The 22,410-nt window shown below is 42.0% G+C and overlaps 1 protein-coding gene across 2 annotated transcripts in view; it reads right to left on the minus strand.

Annotated features, from left to right (window-relative positions):
- The window catches only part of LOC117805473, a 198,485-nt gene that overhangs the window by 78,789 nt on the left and 97,286 nt on the right, over positions 1-22,410 (minus strand). For both annotated transcript variants that reach the window (XR_004629429.1, XR_004629431.1), the window contains exon 3: positions 11,955-12,011. The gene's annotated coding sequence lies outside the window, so the exon portion shown is untranslated. The remainder of the gene's footprint in view (positions 1-11,954; positions 12,012-22,410) is intronic.

The following is a 22,410-nucleotide window of genomic DNA, read 5'->3' on the forward strand; positions in this document are numbered from 1 at the left end:
CTTGAGCTGATACTTCAACTTCTAAAGAAGTCTTTTTAAACCCTAGTATCTATACTCCTACTTGAGTAATGGATGTGAATACTTTTGACACCTCTGCTCACTACTTTATCAAACCAGAGCGCAAGAGATGCAATCTTTTGGTAGAAAAATTCCCATCCTTAATTGTTCAACTATGAACTATAAGGGGAAAAACAAGGAAATGAATAAATAAAACCAAACAAACAAAAGCAATTGCTCATTAATCGTAATTGAAGTTAATCATGATATTGATTTGAAGCCATATTGCCCAGCTCAAGTGAGGTTATCTGCTGGATGTGAGTCCCCAGAATACAAAGCACTGATGCAGCCACACAGAACCTAATATCATTAGCATGCTGTGAATTCCTGGCAAGGACCACAGATAGAAAACACTGAGGCAGCATAAAACCTGTTAACCTGTGTTTATTTACTAATTTATTGTCTGATTCCCTACATGACTCAACTCTCATTTCCATTTTCTGTTCAACAGTTCCTCTCTGAAGCAATGAACTCTATTAAGATAACGCCGTGAGAGATGGTTTTTGAGCTCCCTGAGACATCTGTTATTGTAACAATATCAGAACGCAGTGGCCATTGATCCAAATGACGCTGTTATTTACAAGCTGCTGAAATGTAAATCTGCCAGGGAGGAAGACACATCAGTTTATGCAGACTGGAGTTTAAAGTTCTCGAGCTGGCACTAATCAGACTAAATGTTTCCTCTGCTGCTCTGTTGTGTGGTACTGTTATTTTACCTGCATGAGTCAGCTGTTGAAGTCGCATAACGCTGCTCCTCATAAACAGAGACGGTATCCTGTAGGCAATGCTAAAAACGGCATGGTATTGAATCTGTTGTATCAAATTTAATAGCATTTTCTCAGATGATTCATACCAGAAGAAATGAATGAGGATCAAATCCCTCTCTTCTGTAAGATTTACTTGGTCATGGTCGGGGTGGGGGTATAAAAAGAGTCTTAAAGGAGGGTTCAGGGAAAGTGTCAGCATTTCGTTTTAGATTATTCAACTGAATCCATAGTCCCCTCCTCTTATGCTTCATCCCACCACTCTCACTGTTCTCCTTTTCATTATGCTAACACACTCTTTGATCTCGAACAGTGAAAGGTGGCTTTATCTTAGAACAACAGAAAGAGACAGACGATCAGAGGCTGAGTAGACCTCTGAGAAATCCCGATGAGAATAGGAGAAGAAGGGAAAGAGAGAGATGGGGGGATGGTGTGGGGACAGTAGCAAAAAAAATGATCAGGTCTTATAGAGGGGAAGAAACTAAAGAGGCTGAAAACACCTTGGTGTACATATATTGATACATATCCATAAAGGAATGGTGTTGTGTTGGCAGAAATCCTTTTGGGGAACTCTAATATTGAAGAACATTTCATTTCGGTGCGCTGGTGGCCTAGCAGTCTAAGCGCCCCATGTATAGAGGCTACAGTCCTCGTCGCAGGTTTGATTCCCTGCCGATCGACCATTTGCTGCATGTCTTCCCCCACTCTCTACTCCCCACATTTCCTGTCTCTCTTCAGCTGTCCTGTCATTAAAAGGCACAAAAGCCCCAAAACATAACTCAAAAAAAAAAGAAAAGAAAGAAAAAAAAGAGAAAAAAAAGAACATTTTGTTTCCATAACATCTTTGGGTGAAATATGCCATCCAACCACATCTGAAGACGAGATCTTCATGTTTATTCCTGACTGAATAAAAAGGCTTCTCAAAAAGGCTGCCATCACGGTCCCCTCCTGCTCACTATCTATTCAAAAACTCCTCGTCTTCTTTTGGAGGTCTCCGCAGCCTTGTTGTAATGAAACACAGCTGGAGATGACACTATGCGCTTTTGGATAGTCTTTCCAAAGACTTTTTGAGGTTCCAAAGGTGACGCAAGTAGATACCTGAAGGACCCAAACAAAACCCCCCCAAAACAGGAGGCTGGAAAGTGAATAGAATGAGGTTTCAACAACCCTCACACCTGGCCGATTGTGGTTTAAAGTGGACTTGATTGTTGTCAGATTGCCTGTTTTAGAAGTTTACAGAAACTGTCAGATGCAGACAGCTTGGTATTAAAGCCTGAAGAAAGGTTTCAGGCACTGTTTGATGATTTGACAAGCTTTTTACTCCTTAAGTCTGTAGTAAAGATTTGAGGCCGCTTAAGGGGAACAGAAACAAGATGCAAAACAACAGCAATATTTCATCACCTTTAAGTGGATATAACCAACACAAAGTTTTATACAAAGTTATGTTTCAGACGTATATAAAACAGTATTGAATTTGTTTTTTTTCGCCAACTTTGAAAGGATGCTTCTCTTAAGCAGTCAAACGGGCTATGTTCACCAGCTAGCTGCCAACTTTAAATCTTCTTCACTTGCTGGGCAGGTGCAGCCAAGTTTTTAAAACGTCTTCAACTAAAAATGCAGAAAATGGTGGCTACACACAACAGTTCTTGGGTTGTGAATGAGATTCCCAATAAGGCTGGGTCAGAGGTCAAAAATAATGAGCTGAAAGACACTAAAATGCTGCTTAGAGACAAAGGTACAGCATTCAGTTTGGGTCAGCCATTTGAGATCTGTCCTTTTGTTGATGTATAGGATCTTTATATACCTTTTAAACCTGTTAAAAGAACTCATATCTTTTAAACCTGTTAAAAGGACTCACCCTGGACAATAAACTCAACTTTGATCAACACACCACTGACATTCACAAACGCTGCCAACAAAGACTCTCTGCCATCCGCAAACTCAAAGCACTTTCTGTCACCCCCCACCTTCTACTGTTACTGTACCAAAGCATCATCCAACCCATTCTCCTCTACTGTTCCCCCTGCTACTACAACATGCTAACTGTCTCCAACAAAAACAAACTCATATGCACCACAAACACTGCCACCAAAATCATCCGCCTCCCCACACCCAACCTGTCTGACCTCAACAACAGAGCCATCATACGCAGAGCACGCACTATAACACTGGACCCCCAACACCCCCTCTACTCGGTCTTCACACTACTCCCCTCCGGTCGCAGGTACAGATCCCCTTACTGTAGGCGAGCCCGGTTTGGTTAAAGCTTCGTCCCATCGGCCATAGCACTGCTAAACAGAATGCCACTGTAATGTGTCTGTTGTGTTTATATGTGTCCAGTGTGTTCATATGTGTTCGGTGTGTTTTATATGTGCCCAGTGTGTGCATATGTGTCTGGTGTGTATATTTGTGGGATGCGGGGCACCATTGCTATGAGGCTGGGTGGATGTTTATGGTTATTGTGTCCATACATGTATTCCTGTACAGACGGTGGCAACAAATCTCCTTATTAAGGACAAATAAAGATCGATCGATCTATCTATCTATCTATCTATCTATCTATCTATCTATCTATCTATCTATCTATCTATCTATCTATCTATCTATCTATCTATCTATCTATCTATCTATCTATCTATCTATCTATCTATCTATCTATCTATCTTAAAGATTCCATGAACATATTAAAGATACATAGTATATCCAAAAGGGGTTTAAGTTTCACAGCTCTGTTCAGCTGCCAATCTTAATGTAAAAGATCTGATCTCACTGAGCCGCAGCACCCTGGTTTGGGCAACTTGATCGCCTGAGCTTGCCTACAGGGAGAAAACAACAACATCCAAGATCGGATCCAAAGCTATTTACAGTCTCCACCCTGAAATTCAGTTGTTTTAATGTTTTTTCAGGCACTTTTGCAACTAATAGATAGGACATTTGAAGAGAGACAAGAAATGCAGGGAGTATATAGTGAAGGGTGAGGTGCAGTGAAGGGCCGTTGCCAAGAGTTGTCCTCAGTACGTGGGGCGCATACTTGTACAAGGCTAACCATCGGCACTAGGGCGTAAAACTTCCCTATTGACGGGTCTGTATGCTTGAGGCTGATTTATACTTCTGCATCGAATCGACGGCGTAGCCTACGCCGGGGGTCCGCGTAGCTCCCGTACCTACGCAGAGGCCTATGCATGTAGTTGACGTGCACCTCCTCCATAATGTAACTATGCAAAGAATTGATGAGGACCGCAAGCCCTGTGATTGGTCCGCTCGGCGGCTTGTATTTCCCGCAGTTACAGCACTTCCGGGATCCCCGCTCATCGCCCGTGTATTTCATCTCCTCTCTTTTCTTCATATAATCATGTCTGTATGATAAACAGTAACATGTATCAGCTGTAGATTAACATAACACGCTCTGAATCACTGTGGAAAAGTTAACAGAAATCGTAGCGGGGCCGGAAGCAGGCGACGCAGAAGTTTAAATCAGCCTTTAGTGTGAGAGAGGTCAGGCACATTAGCTACAAGGCTAATTTCACCTGAAGAGACCGAATGACAAAACCTGTGCTACATGCTAGCACTAGCAAATTAGATTATCAATATGCACCAAATCGTTTCATATTTGAATTAGTTGTCCCTGAATCAGATCATAGCCAAAGCTTAGAATCAGACTGTCTTGTGGAGGGACACACACTCCTGGTATTCACTTCAGATGGCTGAAAATATACTGTATTAAATCTCCAAACATATGTTTGCATGTATGCATCATAAATTAATGGATAAACATTTGTTTAATTGCTATTTTATAAGTCATTCACTCGTCATCCTTTTTGCCTTAGCATTAAAGACCACTAGCATTCAGCTAATCCAAGTGTAATTGAATTGTATCAAAGTGAAATTGAATTGAACTGGCTCACAGAGAGAGATAACAGAGACGGAGAACAGATAGAGAAACTAAAGGCTGAGGATTTTCAAAGCAAAGGACGACCAGATTGCCCTTGCAGTAGGACCACCTTATCAATTTGATTAGAGTGTGAAAGGACACTTAAGATCTCAATTGGCAGCACATTAGTAGTCTACTCAGCCCCCCGCCTTAGAATCCAACGGCTAATGTTCGGGGTAGTGGGGGCGCTTAAAAAGATTATTTGATTTCACTTAGATATGCCCCTGCATGTGAAATCAAATAGCGATTAGATAATGTGTGTGCTAAATATGAAAAGGCCTGCTCTATTTGAAACATTGATTTACATTTCAAATGTTTTCGCAAAGCCAGAAACACTCAGCTCCACAATATATGTAAAAACATTCAAGTGTCGAGACCCATTAGGCGACAAAGATTAAATATTTCTGCTTTGTTGAAGATGTAGATTCAACCTTCAAGAGCGTCTTAAAAACAGTTTAAAAAGACGAGTTAGGCTGGAGATATATTAGATAAAGACTTCTTTTTTTACCCCTTCTCTGGTCAGAGAGTGCAGCAGTCGGCAGAAAGTAATAATAAAGCAGTCTGGAAGACATAATTCAGAGAGGATGAAGGGGCTGAGCAGATTTCTTATTAGACCTACTTTGTGTGAGGCTTGAAAGCAAAGCGGAGAAAAAGAGGGAGAAGAAGAGAGAGGAGGGTGGGCGTCAAAAAGAAAGTTACTTTCACTTTGTGTCTTTAAGTCTTTGTTGTTTCAGATGTCTGGCTTCGTCGTGCAACTCCTGTTTTTCCGGCTAAGACAATCTTATTTGGAGGGAGCTTGTTGACAGTAAGCTTTTAGTCGGACAAAGATGTGGAAGAGAAGACCATCGCATTGTTTACTGACGACAGCTATTGTAGAAAATCAGAGCTCAGCCTTATATTCATTGGCGCCGCATAACACACATCTTCTTATTTGATGGCAGGAGAGAGTCAACACACCTCAGAAACACAGTTTATTTTTATCTTTGTAAAGCCCAGAATCACAGGCTTTTTTCTCTTTTCAGCGCCGGCGTGTTCATGCTGTACACGCACAAAAAATGATCCGCGCCGCGCACTTGAGTCGCACGCCGCGGCCGCCTCTACATTCTGTAAGTCATTCATCCGCGAAAAAACTCATCCGGCAGTCAAAACCTCATTAAACTCCTACCCTCTTTGACGTGAATAAGGCAGTGTCTAAAGTCAGAGAAGAGGCAATTGGATTTGATCTGTCACTTTCCCCCGTAAATACGTTCACTCCAGGGCCACGCGGATTGCTCGGGCTGTGCTGCTCATCGTGTTCAATTCTTTAGTCCTGGATCCAATTTTCTGAAAAGTTATTGCCGAACCAAAATAGCAACGGGAGCTTTTGACTGCAGATCCTCTGGTTAAAGGTAAGACAGTCGCTTGATAGGGTTTTATAACTGAGGATAAGCACACCATGAACACATACACACACACACGGCTCTTATGCAAGTTCTCAAACAGAGAAAAAAGCATGTATGCAACAGCTCCTAAGGTAAATTGGGAGTTTTTTTATACGTCTAATATTAGTTTCCTGCAACATCAAACACACACACACCTCATAGTCTCACAGCGAGACTAATCATTACTAACATAGCAGCATATCCAGCCAATAAAGATGACTCAGATCACCAAGGGAACAGAGCAGATCTCCATCCTGACTTTTTTTTCTCCCCTCCCTTTTTGTCTGTCTCCACATGTCTCACCACAGGTCAGTCTCACCACTCTCCTCTCACTCTTCATTTTCCATCTTTTTTTTTTACCACCTCCACCCGCCTTTCCCCGTCATGAGCAGCCCCTCCATCTTCACACCATCAAGCTCAGCCTCCTTCCCCTCATCAAAGTAAACTGATTGGGATCCTTTCAGAGAGGGCGATTGAACCTTGGCGGCAATCACAGGCAGGATGTGAGCGAGTGAGTGAGTGAGTGAGCAAGCACAGGAGGGAGCTTGGGTAACGCATACATCCCATCATGCATCTGTACATATACAGAGACAAACATATACGCTCAGGCACTTGTGTTAATATGCTAATGGACAGCCTGGGGCAAGGGTGAGACCTGGCCCCAGTTTTCTTTTAATGGTGTTTGTGATGGGCTACAGTGTTTGGGTTTAGAAAGTCGAACATGTCATTACCTCGGACATTACTGCGGCATCCACCAAAGACACAACATTCAGGGCTCAGGGCGAGAGGAGCGCAAGTGTTTGAAGAAGGATATGACAACATATATATATTCATTTTGTTTGTGTTTATACCAGTCCATGTTGGGTTGCTGGTGGACATTTACAAAGACAGGACAAACATATTCGCACAAAAAGCGATTCAAAGTTATGAATATGGAGTTTTATGACTCGGAAGTATGAGGTAATTCAACCGAAATGTCCCCACAGGATAGGAGAGGGCGTAAAGTGGGTTTGTAATCTGTATGTTTGTGTTTTTATTTGATTTTGTGTGCCCATGCCTGTGTTTTTCAACGTGTGTGAGGGTACGTGCATCTCTTCGCTGGCACAAAATGTGGGTGTGTGGCTGGATAGTGCTTATGTAAGGTGCTAATTGTCATGCAGTGCAGGGTGCAGACGCTAAGCACAGACATGAAACCTTCCCCGAGCCCACAGCGATGAATATTAAAATAATTAAGAATTATGTCTCTGCAGATCTGAGGGACAGCATGTAAACATCAAAACACTTGCTCTAGCTCTGCCTGCACAGATATGCTAATTCCTATGTATGTATGTGCATTTATATTACAGCAATGTTCCCTCGTACGTCAAACTGTGTCTTAATGTGTCTGTGTTATATGACTGTGGGTGTATTGCTGTGATTCTCTACCTACCTACGTGTGTCATATGAATGCATGTTTGTGCTTCAGAGGGATAAGCGGGAGGATCTCAGGCTGTAAATCATCATCCCCCTCAAGACTTCTGAGACCTTGATACGCATGTTTGAATTAAAAAAAGCATGTGCTGTGACTAAACAGGATTTCATCTGGGTCCTGTAATATTTTAGGGCTCGGAATCAAATTCATTTGATGCTAATTTGGCGACGATCCCGCAAAATTGATGGTGACATTGGAGTTTAAGGTGAGGGGTGAACTGTGCGAAAGGTTGCTCCACCATTTATAAGATGAAGTAACTCGGCTGAAATCAAAAGCTTGCGACCGCTTTTTTGAATCTCAGCTCTTAAATTATGATCTGATATCATGACAGCAAACGATTAAGACTGGAGAGATTTAAATATGGATGAAAATTATATCAAAGGGCATAAGGAATCAGATTCTGAATTAGTCAGAAAGATGTAATCAATTTTGTATGAGACGTTTCTGAAGCAATTTGCAGCCCGTATTAGCAAAGACTTCTAAGACCCACCACAATGACGAGCATTCATCTGCCTCACTCTCACATTTGTTTGCCCTCTTTTGATCTCTATTAATCCAATCCTTTTGGAGAATAAGTTTGGCTTGGCTCGGCAGACTCTGAGGTCATCTTATGAATGTTTTAATTGGTTTTAAACCAGTTGCTTCTGCTTTTAACGCCATGCCAAACAAATTGCAATTAGTTATATATTATGACTGGATAACCAATCATACTGAGATATACTCATGTTGTTGTTGTGATCTTGGTTGCGACAAAACAGCCTGAAGTAAAGGCTCAGGAGGGGGTCTGGGGGGATGTCAGAGGGGCCAAAATAAGGCTAAATAGCAGCATTGCACACAGCTGTGCACTGCTAGCAAAGCATTCCAAATAAACCATTAGTTTGTGAAATCTTTGGTCTTAAACCTCAGACAAAAGTTGATCATTAAATTCTTTAAATCCAGTGACATTTTCATTACTTCTTCTAGGTTTGATTATCTCCAGTGAACTTTCTCCAGTTTTCAAATCAGCACTAGACAACTCTATTTTGGGGTGCTAATGCTAGCTGTGGCTCCTGTTGCTTAGTGTTCCTTCCACTCAACTTTGTTTCTTTGAAGATTATGGCAGTGACTTATAATTTTTGTTGTGTTCAAACTTGAGGAATCTTTTCCTTTGTTCATTTTTGCTCTTTAGCTTATTGTGGATGTGCTTGTTGTTCTTCTCTGTATGTGATACTGGCATGTATTCAAACCCGCCTGCTACACATTACCTACGAATGTACTACATAAGGTTTTGGAAGGTGAATAATTATCATGGAAATGAACAGTTACAAGTAAGCTGGGCATTGTCTCTGTAATGACTTGAAGTGACAAGATTCAACTGCGTTTCTTTCACATTACTCCACAGTAAATGAAACGGACCGTTAAACGTTAGTGTCATAGTAATGGTAACAACTGTGGTCCACACTCAAACTCAGAATGTGGCAGAAATGCACCTCAAAGAGTGCCACCCGCCATGAACGGAAAAAAAGAAGAAGAATGTTAGCGCTGTGCATTATGGGAAACAGTACACAAAGGAGACTGGTCCGCAGCCTACTGAGAAATTAAATCAGTAGAACATCCAGGTACTTTTTTCATCCTGCAGATTTCTCTCTTGTTTACAAACTGCATTAGATTTTGGGAGTATCAGTACATACTGTAAGTCTAATAGAAGGTTTTGAAAACAGCCACTGCGTAAGAATGTGTAGGCTTGTTAATAGCAAATGAAAGCAAGTTGAACAATATTGAGTTATTGGTATAAACAATAACAATCAAATATTCCCTCTCTCAATGCCATGGATTGCCAGCTCAAAAAAATACAGAAATTATGATGAGACATGACTCACCCTAAGCTTCACCTCCAACAAAAGTGGGCCACCCACACTTAAAAATATGGAGCCTGCATGTTGTAAATCAGTTTGCCGGTGAAGGTAAAGATACAGGAATTTGTTAGCGAGAGACATGTGATAGTGTAGTTGCGTGTACGTGGATGTTTGGTGTCGGGGGCCGGGGTGAAAGTATTTTCTTCTACGAAAGAGGGGTCTGAATAGGAAGTTTGGGAACCGATGGTCCAAATTATAGTCTTTACAAACAAATGGACCCGTTGGTATCTGAAGAAGAGTCATGAAGCCAAATGAGGGTGGAATATTGGAAATGCTGACTCAATCTAACTTTCAGTCAAAAGCAACAGAGAAAGAGAATGAGTTGGAGTGTGCCATAAGCCTCTTGGCAAACAACTCTGCCAAATATTTGCACAACTGTTGGTCTTAAAGGTGACATATCACGCTTTTTTCATCAATATATATTGGTCTAAGAGGTCCCCAAAACATGTCTTTAAAGTTTATGCTCAAAAAAACACTTTGAAATCAGATTTTGGTCTGCCTGAAAAACCCTCTTCTTCAGTCCTCCTCAGAACACTCTGTTTTCCCTCTGACCACGCCCCCTCAGGAAGTGGATGTGCCTCGGCTCTCCAGCACGTTGATCTAATGTTTACATGTTGGCTGAATATACACGGCTGCTCAGAAATCACGTTTCTTCAACCCTCTGAATCTGATCCAGAATCTGATCCTGATGGAGAGGCGCCTGTAGCAGGACTTTTCTGAAGGATTGGTCACAGATTTAGTGTTTCTTGTTGTTTTATTTGTCAGTATGTCGACGTGTGTCTTGGTACACAGCTACAGCTATGAACATGTAGCTATGTGGCTATGCTAATTAGAACTAGCACTTATCCATGACAAATAAAAAACATCCACTAGATCTTCAAATCTGCAGACGTGGGGAGTAAAACCGACCTCTGCCAGAAAGGCAGCGGGACCTTTCTGAAGGATTGGTCACAGATTCTGTGTTTCTTGTTGTTTTATTTGTCAGTATGTTGACGTGTGTCTTGGTACACAGCTACAACATGTAGCTATGCTAACTAGCGCTAGCACTTATCCATGACAAATAAAAATCATCCACTAGATCTTCAAATCTGCAGACGTGGGGAGTAAAAACCGACCTTTGTGTCTATTAAGACAGCCTACAACTAGCATGCCTCCCTCCTAAGCTCCTTGTTAGCACACATTTGTGCAGGTAATGAAAAACGGAGGGGGGATTCAATATTATTTTATACAGTCTATGGGCTGAACAAGCTCCGAGCTCTGACTCCGTGACAGACCGGATATTGTTGTTACGTAACAAAAACACGGAAGTCTGAAACGGCTCGTTTCACACACATTTACAGAAAGGTGTAGAAATCAAAACAGGGGCAGAATGGATTTTTTTCATTCTCGGGGGGTTCGTAGACATGCCAGGGACACATATTTCAGGTAGAGAACCATTAAAAAGTCCATTTTGCATGATATGTCACCTTTAATATATTTAAAACAGATAAATCAGACAAAAATAACTCAATCAGACCAAGACCGTTGAATGTGCTGGCTGTAAACATGTTCAATTTTACTGTAGAATTAAGGGTAAATGGGGATTCCTTGGCTTTTGGAGCCAGCCTCAAGTGGACACTTGAGGAACTGCAGTTTTTGGACCTCTGTATTAGCTTCATTTTCAACACTGAAGTTGGTGCTTTATCTAAAGTAAACAAAGCATCCAATGAAGTGCGTCTCTGTCACACCCCTTTTTGTACTCTTTGTTCCAACTGTCCCTCAGGACAAATCCATATTTAGTGTTATTATCTTTATTCTGACTCCTGTTTTATTGTTTGTCTTACTGCTTTTCTTATAATTATTAGTTTGAGACGGCCCGCCAAGCTGCCACACAACAAACAATAAAGTCGCTTCAAAAGTCAACACCAATGACTCCATTCTTTCTTTCAGGGAGGAAGAGTTTTGTCCTTCTTTGTGAACTCTGAACGTGATCTAAGTTGCTAACACAGCAGTTTAGTAGGTGTACATATTTCCTGGAAACAGGTTATATGGCCGTTTTGTTGTAATTGGTTTAGTAATGGGTTTCATTAATCAGCGCTGCTTTAAGACTCACCCTCTGATGCTCTTTCAGGGGACTCCATAGAAGCGACTAAGCTGTATTTGGTTTGAAACGGACATGCTGAAACATGTTCTACTGTAACACGAATCACATGTCACTTGGTGTCACACTGCTGCTGAGCACCTTCCACAGGCAGCTGTAGTGCTTAAATTTTTTATGTGTTATTTCCCTGCCCTCCAGACAACCATTAACTCCTAGACTCTAGGGGCATTGGTGAAGAAAATGCAGAAAACAACTCCTTTACAGTGTGACAGAGACAGACAAGGCCTCTTTTTAAAAAAGTCAAGAATTATCTGTGTCTTATTCTTGTTACCTACCAGGGCTTGGGTTCTGGTTGGGAGAATAACACGGCAGAGTGGTGTGAAGTCAAAGCCCTGTAGGAGACAAGAGAGAGTGGGTGTTAGGTGCTTCATTCGGGTAATTTCTCATGCCTGAGGCTCCCTCACACTGGAGGGGATGAATGTTCGAATTTAAGCCACTTTAGGAGGTGAGATGTCCAAGGAAGAGTGACAAGACTTCTTTTTGGAAAACTCAGCTGGCTTTTTCTGATTAATTTGCCTCAGGTATGCTGAATTATTACATCCCATTACACAAACAAGGATCTCATGGGGTTCACACAGTTCAAGTTGTAAAATCACAAGCAAAAAGAAAAAGTAACGTGTCAGCAGAGATCAGCGATTAATGGCGCTGGGAGATCTTCGCTGGGAAAGAAGAAAATCTTTGATTTTTTTTGTTTTTTCTCATGCAGCCCTGCAGGAATCAAATGTCTTCCATGTCGGATTCACAAAGGCCATTATTTCTTCTCTTTTCTGTCACCAGTATTCATGTTCAATTCATTCAAAAGGTGAGACAGCATTCGCTCAAAGTCAATCACAGCACAGTGGCTCACAAGCGCTCCTTTTCTATAACCACACTATTACAATATTTATGAGAACTCCTGCTGATGGAAAGACTCTTTCACTGTCTCCCCCTCCCTCCTTCCCCGCCTCCCTATCTCCCCCTTTCTCTTTTGTGCACCTCATTCTTTTCTGTGGGCTTATTTTAATGAAAAGTGTGGCGGTGAATCGCTCGGGCATTCATTGGGGTTGTAATTTTCACAACACGGTGATGTGAATAACTATGAGCGAGCGGTCCTAAAGACAGTGACGGCGGGCAGAATAAATACGTTAACAAAACACCGGAGAATAAAGGGCACAATCCCTCTTCATGTGGCCCCACTTTGCCCCTGAGAGCTTTTTGACAATAAATCACATGAAATGATTGAAAAATGAAATGTTCATTACAATGACCTTAGACAGACAGAGAGAGAAAAGAAGAGAGAGAGTGAGGCAGAGCGACTGTCTCTGTAAAAAAGAGGGAAGGGGGGGAACACAAATGTTCCCATCAGGGTGAATATCTTCTAGTACAGCTCCGCCGGGGGGAGATTATTGATAGCGAGTGTGCGATTGTGGGTGGGGAGATGGCATTAAAAATACTCCCACCACCACTGCTTCTCCTTCATTCCATTAAACCTCACAGCTATAACATGCATCCGAATTGCTACTATGCTAGTCGTTCCTGTGCTGCGGCAGGCAGGCAGGCGAAATCTCAATCATTTGAACTTGAGGGTTGTGTCCTGGCGAGATATGACTTATTCATGGCATAGTGTGCTTACCAGGGGAACATTATCTACCCACCGAGCCCTCCCTCCCACCAAGGGCATTCTAAAGAAATGTTAACCTATGCTATGCAGGAGCGCTTTATGAGCTGCCTGGAGCTCCTGTTTATTCACATAAGAGAAAGAAATGATTCAGAAGAAGGTCTGATGATGACTTAAAGATCTGTTTCCAGCTCGTTCTGTCACTTGGATTTTCTCACACTGCAAGGGGTGTGGATTTGGGGGAAGAGTGGGATGACATGAGAACTGAAAGAGGAGTGAGGAAGTTGTACTTCAGATATTTTTCATTGCTTCCATTGTTTCTGGGCTTCATAAGAATCAGGGTCTGAGCTCTTGGGCTAAAGGCCAAATTCAACCAGATCTGTCTCCGATCAGTCACGGCAACAGATCTGATAGGTTTCTATTCTACTCAATCTGTTAACCCCCACTGGATCCGCTCCGTTGCGTTCCGGCAGCGTCTCTGATCCGGCAGGTCGAAACGCAACGGATCAGATACGCAAGACTTCTATTTTTGCTGGATACCAGAGCACGACACATCAATTCAGCACAGAGCAGATGGAGCAGGACAGGAAGTCAGGCACCAAAACAAAATAAAAACATCTGGTTAACTTTCAGAATAAAACACTCTGTCTTATCGCTAGATCGTTTTTAACTTCACTATGACAACAAAATGTCATTTAGAGCGGCGCCAGGCCTGGAGTCAACAAGTCAGAAGTTTTCAGAGGCTGATAAAGTCAACATGGATGAGGAGAGGAGGAGGAGAATCCTTGATTCAGTGATTATCGCGAGGAAACCTCGGTCACGACTCCAGATGTCCGGCGGTCCTGCTCCGTGCAGCGTTCCGAAAACGCAACTGGTGGGTGTTTGACGGACGAGAGAGCACAAAGTCGCACCGCAGTGGGTCGGAGACAGACCAGACACGGATCTTGTTGGAAGTCCCGTGTAATGGTTAATGTCATCACCATGCTGTCTCTCCATCTTTCATCCCTCAAAAGCTCTGGTTGTGAGTGACAGCTGGCCTTAGCCATGGGACGTAAACTTGCTTTACAAAGTGGTGACATCCTCTGTTGTGAACCAATATGTAAGTACCGAACCCCAAATTTTTCAAACCACTTTTTCCCAGTTGGTTTTTTATAAAGTTTTATTTTAGGGCATTTTTGCCTTTATAGATCGCTGAAGAGAGTGAGGTATGTGGGGAGGCTGGTTGTCGAATCAGTGACCACTGAGAGGAGGACTATAGCTTCTGTATATGGGGCGCACGCTTAAACCGCTAGGCCAACAACACACCACTTCCAGTCATATTGTAGGAGCCATGAAGGATTCAAGTGTCTATTGTATCTTATTTTGAGGATTAGGGTAGTTTCTTGTTTGTATATTTTTTGTGGTGTTATTTTTTGTTGTTTGTTTACGATATGGTTTATTGTGGGGTCAGTTAATTAGGTTATTTACAGGTCATGTGTTAGGGGCGGGATATTCAGTTAATTTAGACTACCTGTTTATTTTGCTTGGAGGTAGAGACAGGGGGTGAGCTGGGTCTCTGTACTTTTTGTTGACCGCTTATTTTTCACTTATTATCGCTTATTTTAGCTATTTTCATTTTGCACTTTATCATGAGTTAATTATCCCTTTTTGTTAATAAAAGGTTAAACTTACTTTTTTGTACATCAGTGATTTTGGCTTTTAGCGCGTCCGACACTTAACTAGACCCAACCTCAGCCTTTCAGCGGCTTTTGGCTCTTTGCAGTCGCTACACATATTTTAGGGGAAGAAAAAAAACGTCCTATAATCAGGTCGATACAGTTGAGATACATGGATATGCACCAAAATTGAGACCTACACTGCCATTACTAGAGTCATGTGGTTAGAGTGGCTACAAAGAAGAGTTGAAATCTGTCAGGTCCCAAAGAACAGATCCATCTCAGAAAATAATGTTGGATCTTAGTCCTTTGATAAATAACTTCTAAAACAAAGCTTGTAGCTTGATGTATAGGCTTTCTGTTTGTAATATGTCACAACAAAGATTAGCCCACATAATGGAACTTTCTGAAATCACAGGCTTCATTGTTCTTGCTGTAATTGTCTGACTATTGTGTCACATTTTTTCATGCTTCCAGTTTACAAATAGCATCTCAAAGTCACAAGTGTTTATACAAAATATTGTAAAGGTGGGATAACTACCCAATTTCAACACACACCCAGACATTACTCTACAAATTTAATAGATTGCAGTGGATTCATGGGACTCAGATGGTCGTCCTGTTCAAAATTACCTACACAAAGCGGCTCCACAATGCCTACTTAACGTCAGATCAACACATGTAAGATCTCAACCAAACTACCAAAAGCAAAACTAGCACGGCTTAACACAGATTTCAGCTTGAGGACACGGTCATTAATGCAGCTCAGGTGTTAATTTCAGATGACAGTTTGGGCCCTTGTTTCCCTTCTGAAGGTAATCACATTTGCAGCCACAACTAGAGAGGGAAATATGCGGCATCATTCATATGACAGCTACGAGGTGACACACTTAGTTGCACTTAATTGCATTGATGTGGAACCCCAGGTGTAAAACAAATCCTGATTGGATTAGATTTCATCCAACTTGAATTAAAACCAGCAGGGCTGCGGGTCCTGAGGCGAGACAAAATATCACAGACACACAGTTTTCTTGAGCGGGGAAAACAGGGAAAATGCACACTCCCAAAGACGCTCTTCATCACCACACATTGATTGGCATCATGTTTTGCAAGTATTTCACTATCTGATCGGCCAAGCCAAGGCAAAGGAACTGTGGGTAATGGTGGTACCAACTCGGGGGAACGGCAGCCATTTCACGGCCGGTCACTCTGGCCTCTCCGAACACCGTGGTGCCATCGATCCACACACACACACACACCTCTTCTCCCTCGCTCTCTTCCTGCTTCCCTCCCAGCTCTCTCAGGACATTTTACGCTGCCTTACGCAGTGATGCATTTGATTGCACAGCACCTCACCAGGGCCAACTCATCAAAAACTTGATCCAGGGAGAGGCATGTGGGGAATAAGTTTGGTGAAGCTATCTCTAGTGGAGTACCTGTGGATAAGATAAACTCTGTTTAAAACTTGAGAAACTACCGAGCAGAACATTTTCACAAACGGTAAAAATGTAGTGTCATGCTATCAGGGTGGTGTGAAATATGTACAGGAGATAACCGAGCAAGGTTTGAAGGCATGAAATGGGCATACATTCCCACTAGTCTTTTGCTACATGAATAATCTGAAAGAAACGTTTGAATTATTAAAAAGCACAGATCAAACAATCAACAGTCTGCAGCGTATCCCTGCTATCACACATTTCCATTTCAACAGCCGCACACTGGTTCATGTTGCAGTTACATCCACACCAACCACAGCGTCCCCATATTCTCGGTGTCCTTCAGTTAGCCGTGTCACTGCTTCACAGTCGGCGCTAAATGATTCAGTGGGCTGTCCCTGCTCTTTACTTAAACTTCTCACAGTGTTGGGCTTCATTATTGATGAGACGCTGAGTGCTGAAGACTCACATATGCAGGATTTGCAAACTTCTGCCAGAATGAGCACCATTCTGCTCCGCTTACCTGCACCGTCATCTGCAGCTGTCATGAAAAACACAAACTTGCAGGAAATCGCATTGTGAGAGTGTCAGTGTCTGCTTTGTGCTCGGCAAAGATGACACCTCATTAGAGTCTGGGATTCACGATGGTCCGATCCAGAGACTGCACGAAAAGATGGACACTGTGTCTATGATTTCTCCCATTGTACAAAAGTGAAGCCAAAACACGCCCCTGAAATCTTGCCCATTTAGAGCCAGAGTATACACAGGGAGGGTCGGCTTTGGGAGTCGCATTATTGACCGCTATGGTGGCCCTGAAGGTCAACTGCAAAGACATTTATGACCAAGCGCCTGTTGGCTTAGCCGTTTAAATCCCGGTTTCTACTTATGCGTCAAATCAACGCCATAGCCTACACCAGCCCTATTCAAGTAGCGGCCCGAAAGCAACCCTTGAGTGGCCTGAAAGCAACTGCAGAGTGATTGTGACTTGGGTCCGGCAAGAAAAACGTCTTTTACTAACACTGACAAGTGCAGCTCTTTTATTGTGTTTATGCCCTTTTGGATGTGGCAATACGTTAATAAACAGCCAGTGTGTTTGTTATCTTATCTTTTTTTTTTTTTTTTTTTTTTAATGGTTAACTTTGCTAACTGTCTGCTAAAAATGTCCTGCCCAGCTCATGTCCTTTGTCTGAAAATCCGGCCCGACCAAATATTTAATTGAATATCCCTGGCCTACACCATAGGTCTACTTAGATTTGTTCCAATGCAGAGGCTTAAAAACATAGCCTGACGTGCACCTCTTCTAAAAGCCCTGTGATTGGTCCACTGGACAGAATCGTATTTCCTGCTTTCATAAATTTCCAGAATCCCCGTACCCTAACCTAACCCTAACACATCAGTCATGCATTCCATCTCCTCCGATGTTTCCTTCATTGTAATAATTGCTGTATGATCAATGGCATCATTTATCAGCTCTGATTTAATATAATACGCTCAGAGTCGTCATAGTTCACTGTGCACAAGCAAGCAGAAAATGTAAGGGGACCATAAACAGGCATCTGGCTAGCATTGTAATCACACTGCCTACAAGGCAGAGTATTGCAGAGCGATGTGGACACAGCGACACATAAGTATGTAGTGTTATAAATCTATCAGCTTGAGCGGTATCATCTCAATTCCATATGATCCATCATGGTTCCCAGAGGATAATCCCACTGACATTTGTGTTCCCTGCTATTTTGTAGTGCACAACTACCAAGCTAAGGTTCCCACTTTCCAGCAACATTTCTCAATCATCTTCCAGACTGGTTGACGTGAAATTCTGTAGAGACAGTCATGGTTCCCAGAGGACGACTTCAGTGTTGCTCTGACTTTTTCTTGAGCACTTATATGATCAAAGTCTTGACTTGATGTTCCAGTTTGCCTGCTGGATTAGCAAGAGCCATTTTTACAAGCATCCTGGTTCCCAGAGGATACGCCTTCTAGCTGTGGTAATACCCAAACATCTGTTCTCTTGCTAATGTTGTCACTTATAAATCTATCAGCTCGAGCAGTATCATATTAATTCCATATGATCAATCATGGTTCCCAGAGGATGATCCCACTGACAGTGGCATTCTCCTTGTATTTGTAATTACACAGCCACTAGCTTACAGTTGTCAATTTTTCAGGAAATATCTAAATCATCAACCAAAAAGATTGACTCCAGAGTATACAGGGATATTCATTGCTCCAGTGTTCCTCTGACTCTTTCCTTTAGTACCAACAGCAAATTAATGTTCTTTCTACAAACATCATGGTTCCCAGAGGATAAGCCTACTGACTGTTATTACCCAACATTCGTTCTCTCACTCATGTTGTCATGTATAAAGTCAAATACCTCAACATCTATCATCTTGAGCAGCATCATATTAACTCTTTATGATCAATCATGGTTCTCAGGGGATGATCCTACTGACAGTAGTGTTCCCCTTACATTTGTTATTGCACAGTCACAAGGTTAAAGTCGTCATTTTTCAGTGAAATATCTAAATCATGTACCAAATGATTGACACCAAATTATGGCGCCACTGTTCCCCTGACCTTTCCTTAAGCACCAACAGCAATCGAATGTTCTTCTTCAAACATCATGGTTCCCTGAGGATAGGCCTACTGACTGGTGATTCCCCAACAACTCTTCCACTGGAGCTGTCATTTACCTAGTCGTGTATCTCAACATCTACCCGCTTGAGTGCTATCAGATTTTGTACAGACAATCATGGTTCCCAGTAGGGGTGGGAATTGATAAGATTTTATCAATGTCAATGCCATTGTCGATTCTGCTTATCAATCCAATTCCTTATTAATTCTCCTAACGATTCCAGAGTATTTTTTTGAGGGGAAAAAAAGTAGTTCTACACAGTCTTCCGCACCAAAAGGAACCATTTTATTTTTTCCAAAATTATGTCTGCACAAGACTGAGCATGAACATATTCAACTTGAACATACTGAACAATAGGTTGACCTCATTCTCGGCCGCGTGAGTCCGGACGTGGCCCCTCGAGCCTGGAGGAAAAGACTTCGAATTTGGAGAGGAAAAACGCTTTTCCTCTAGGGGTCATTGCGGAGGTATTTTACCCGCTCTTGGTGCCTCATTTTCGTCCGCGTGAGTCCAGACGTGGCCCCTGAAGCTTTGGGGAAAGCGTCCCGCCTCCAAAAGGGGAGAGGTAGGCGGGGGTTTGCCTCCCCGACGCGAACATGTTCACATGGAACCCTTTTCCACTTCGGCCCAACATGAACCCCAAGCTTCGAAGCCGAGTCAACAAATGCTTCAGCATATTTGAGGTATTTGCACCTTTATATGAGATGACAGCGTTGCACTGATTGCACACGGCATTGTTCTCATCTCTTTCACTAAAATGAAGCCACGCTTTAGACCGCTTCTTCCTCTCCATGTTTCCTCATTGTTGAAGGAGTTCTCAGTCGCAGAGTGTGTGACGTAATGCAACGTGACGTGACGTCGTTCTGGGAAATGAATCGTTAAGGAGAAGCAATAACATTTGAGGTGTACAATTCCGATTGAATTGATCGGTTCTAAGTCGGATCCAGTTTTCGATTCCCACCCCTAGTTCCCGGACAACGTTACAGATGTTCAGCTGTACCTTTTAGCTTAAGCTAGTTACCTTAATTTAGCATGCTATCATATTGTGTCTAAAGATGGGGAACATTATAGCTGCTAATTATAATTATGCAAGCAAAGCCTTTATGAATATTTCAGTGTGCTTACCTCAGCATTAAGCTAAAGACACATCTGTGCCGAGAACAGAACAGAACAGAACAGAACAGACAGCCATGTGTTTGGTAGAGTCTTGTTCTTTTCTCGTTTACATTCTTCACAGATAATGGTGTCCACATTCAATAAATTTTCCCGACATAGAAGGTCAGGAGCATTTGTGAACATGCAGTCCACACACATTCACACACCCTTCAGATCAATATTCACATGTTCTAGAAAACAGCATATACTGGGAATGTGATGAATGCAGGCAGATCAGGAGCTCTGTGAGTGGAATGGAAGTCTTACATTTTATGTCAGTGACATGCCGAGTGGACCTGTCTGCTGTAAACGCTGTCAATCAATATTCCTGGCAGCCTCTGTTACGGCTGCTGTTGAATAACAGTCAACTGACCCCACCTATCTGCTTGACCTTCACCACTTTTGACACCCACACACTGAACTGGGGAGCGCAAACAGACACTCAGACACACATTTGCTCACACCGAGGCGTCACATGCACAAATGAATGTGCGCTGTATGTGAATGCAGAACTGGCGCGCTGAGAATGATGGGCTGTCTGCCTGAAGGAGTAATGAATTTATATCCTCTGTCAGCACCACTGAAGGACAGCCGCAGTGGCTTTGCTATAATGTGCAGTGGACACACACAGTGGGAACACACACACACACATGCTAACTGCAGTCATTCTCATTGTAAGAGTGCAATGTATGCAAAGATATTGTGTCCATTGTTTTAATACACATGAGGAACATCACATCCACTGGAGCCTGTTATCCTGTCAGAATACCAAGTGGCGAGATAAAAAATGCGCCTGAAGAAAAAAGTGTGAGAAAAATAAATGTGAAAGAAGGAAGAGATGTTGAAATCACCATGAAGTCCTTTGCAAATAAATTATATTTCCTGAGGGAGAAATATGAAAGAGCATGAAACATGGTCCGTTTTTGATGTTGGACCATTTTTTATTTACCGTTCTCCCGGCTCTTTGACTTCTTCTGCATATGTTAAAACATTCACGATATTAACTCTCTGAAGTGTGTTTTACTTGTTATACTAGCAAGCTTTAAAAAATGAAAGCACACTCCTTTTTTTTCCAATAGCTGTAATATGTGGTCAGCACTTGGAGCAGCAAACTAGTCAATCATTTTGAGGTAGGAAAAATGTATTGATTCAAAACACAAAAATCTTTAGAGGGGGTGATAGCAGTTCAACACAGACTGATGAGTATACTGACATCAATCGGGTCTGTGAGGCGATATTTCACTTTTACAGCCTTGTGAAGAGGCGTGCAGGGAGGCAGCCCCTCAACCATCATCATACATGCTTCTATATGATGCTATGATGGCGATGATTTCAGAAGTCCTCCTGAAAATAAAGTATGTTTTCGTTTGGCAGCACATCAAGCATACAAAATACCAATGTATGACCTAAACTGACTGAAAAAGTTCCTTTCTACCTGATTTTAGATTACACTCTTCGTCTGCGAGTCAAATACATTTTAAAAAGCCTTAAAAATAGCCTCAACATCTAACGCGTCACACTCCAAAAGGTTGATAATGCAACACAAAATCACCAGAGAGGTAAAGTGACATCTAAAAAAAACATTAAATGCCATATTATGCAACCGGCCTCACAATAACGGTGCTGTTTGCATCAGAGCTGCTAATTTTAGATATAAAGTTGGAACACAGGCAGACTCAACAAACCTTCACCTAGCAACAGTCGCTGCTATACTTGTGTTAATAATCACCGTTCAGTGAAAAGTTTTTTCCTCCTTGCTTTTCTTTTTTATATCACCTTTAGATGATTCATGTTTCATTATATCCCTGATTCTTTTCAAGCAGACAGGAGATGTTTTGCGGTAAGCTAACTTTAGCTCGCAATTTTAGCTGGGTTGACATTTACTTTGCAGTCACAGTCATGACATCAATGCAGGAGTTTGAAACTGTGTATTTGTTATTTTTAAAACCAAAATTTGTCCTTTAAATCTCTTTAAAGAAAGTTGTTACTTTATAGTCAATTATCTTCTGTTGACTTTAGACAGCCACTTTTTCTCTTATATACAGTGGGTACGGAAAGTATTCAGACCCCTTCACTTTTTTTTACATTTTGTTGTGTTAAAGCCTTATTCCAAAATGGATTCAATTCATTTTTCCCCTCAACATTCTACACACAATACCCCATAATGACAAAGGGAAAAATGTTTTGAAGTAATTTTTGCAAATTCATAAAAAATAAAACACTCAAATATTGCATGTACAGTCATGGCCA

Source organism: Notolabrus celidotus, chromosome 21, assembly GCF_009762535.1.
Source record: "Notolabrus celidotus isolate fNotCel1 chromosome 21, fNotCel1.pri, whole genome shotgun sequence".
Lineage (NCBI taxonomy): Eukaryota > Metazoa > Chordata > Actinopteri > Labriformes > Labridae > Notolabrus > Notolabrus celidotus.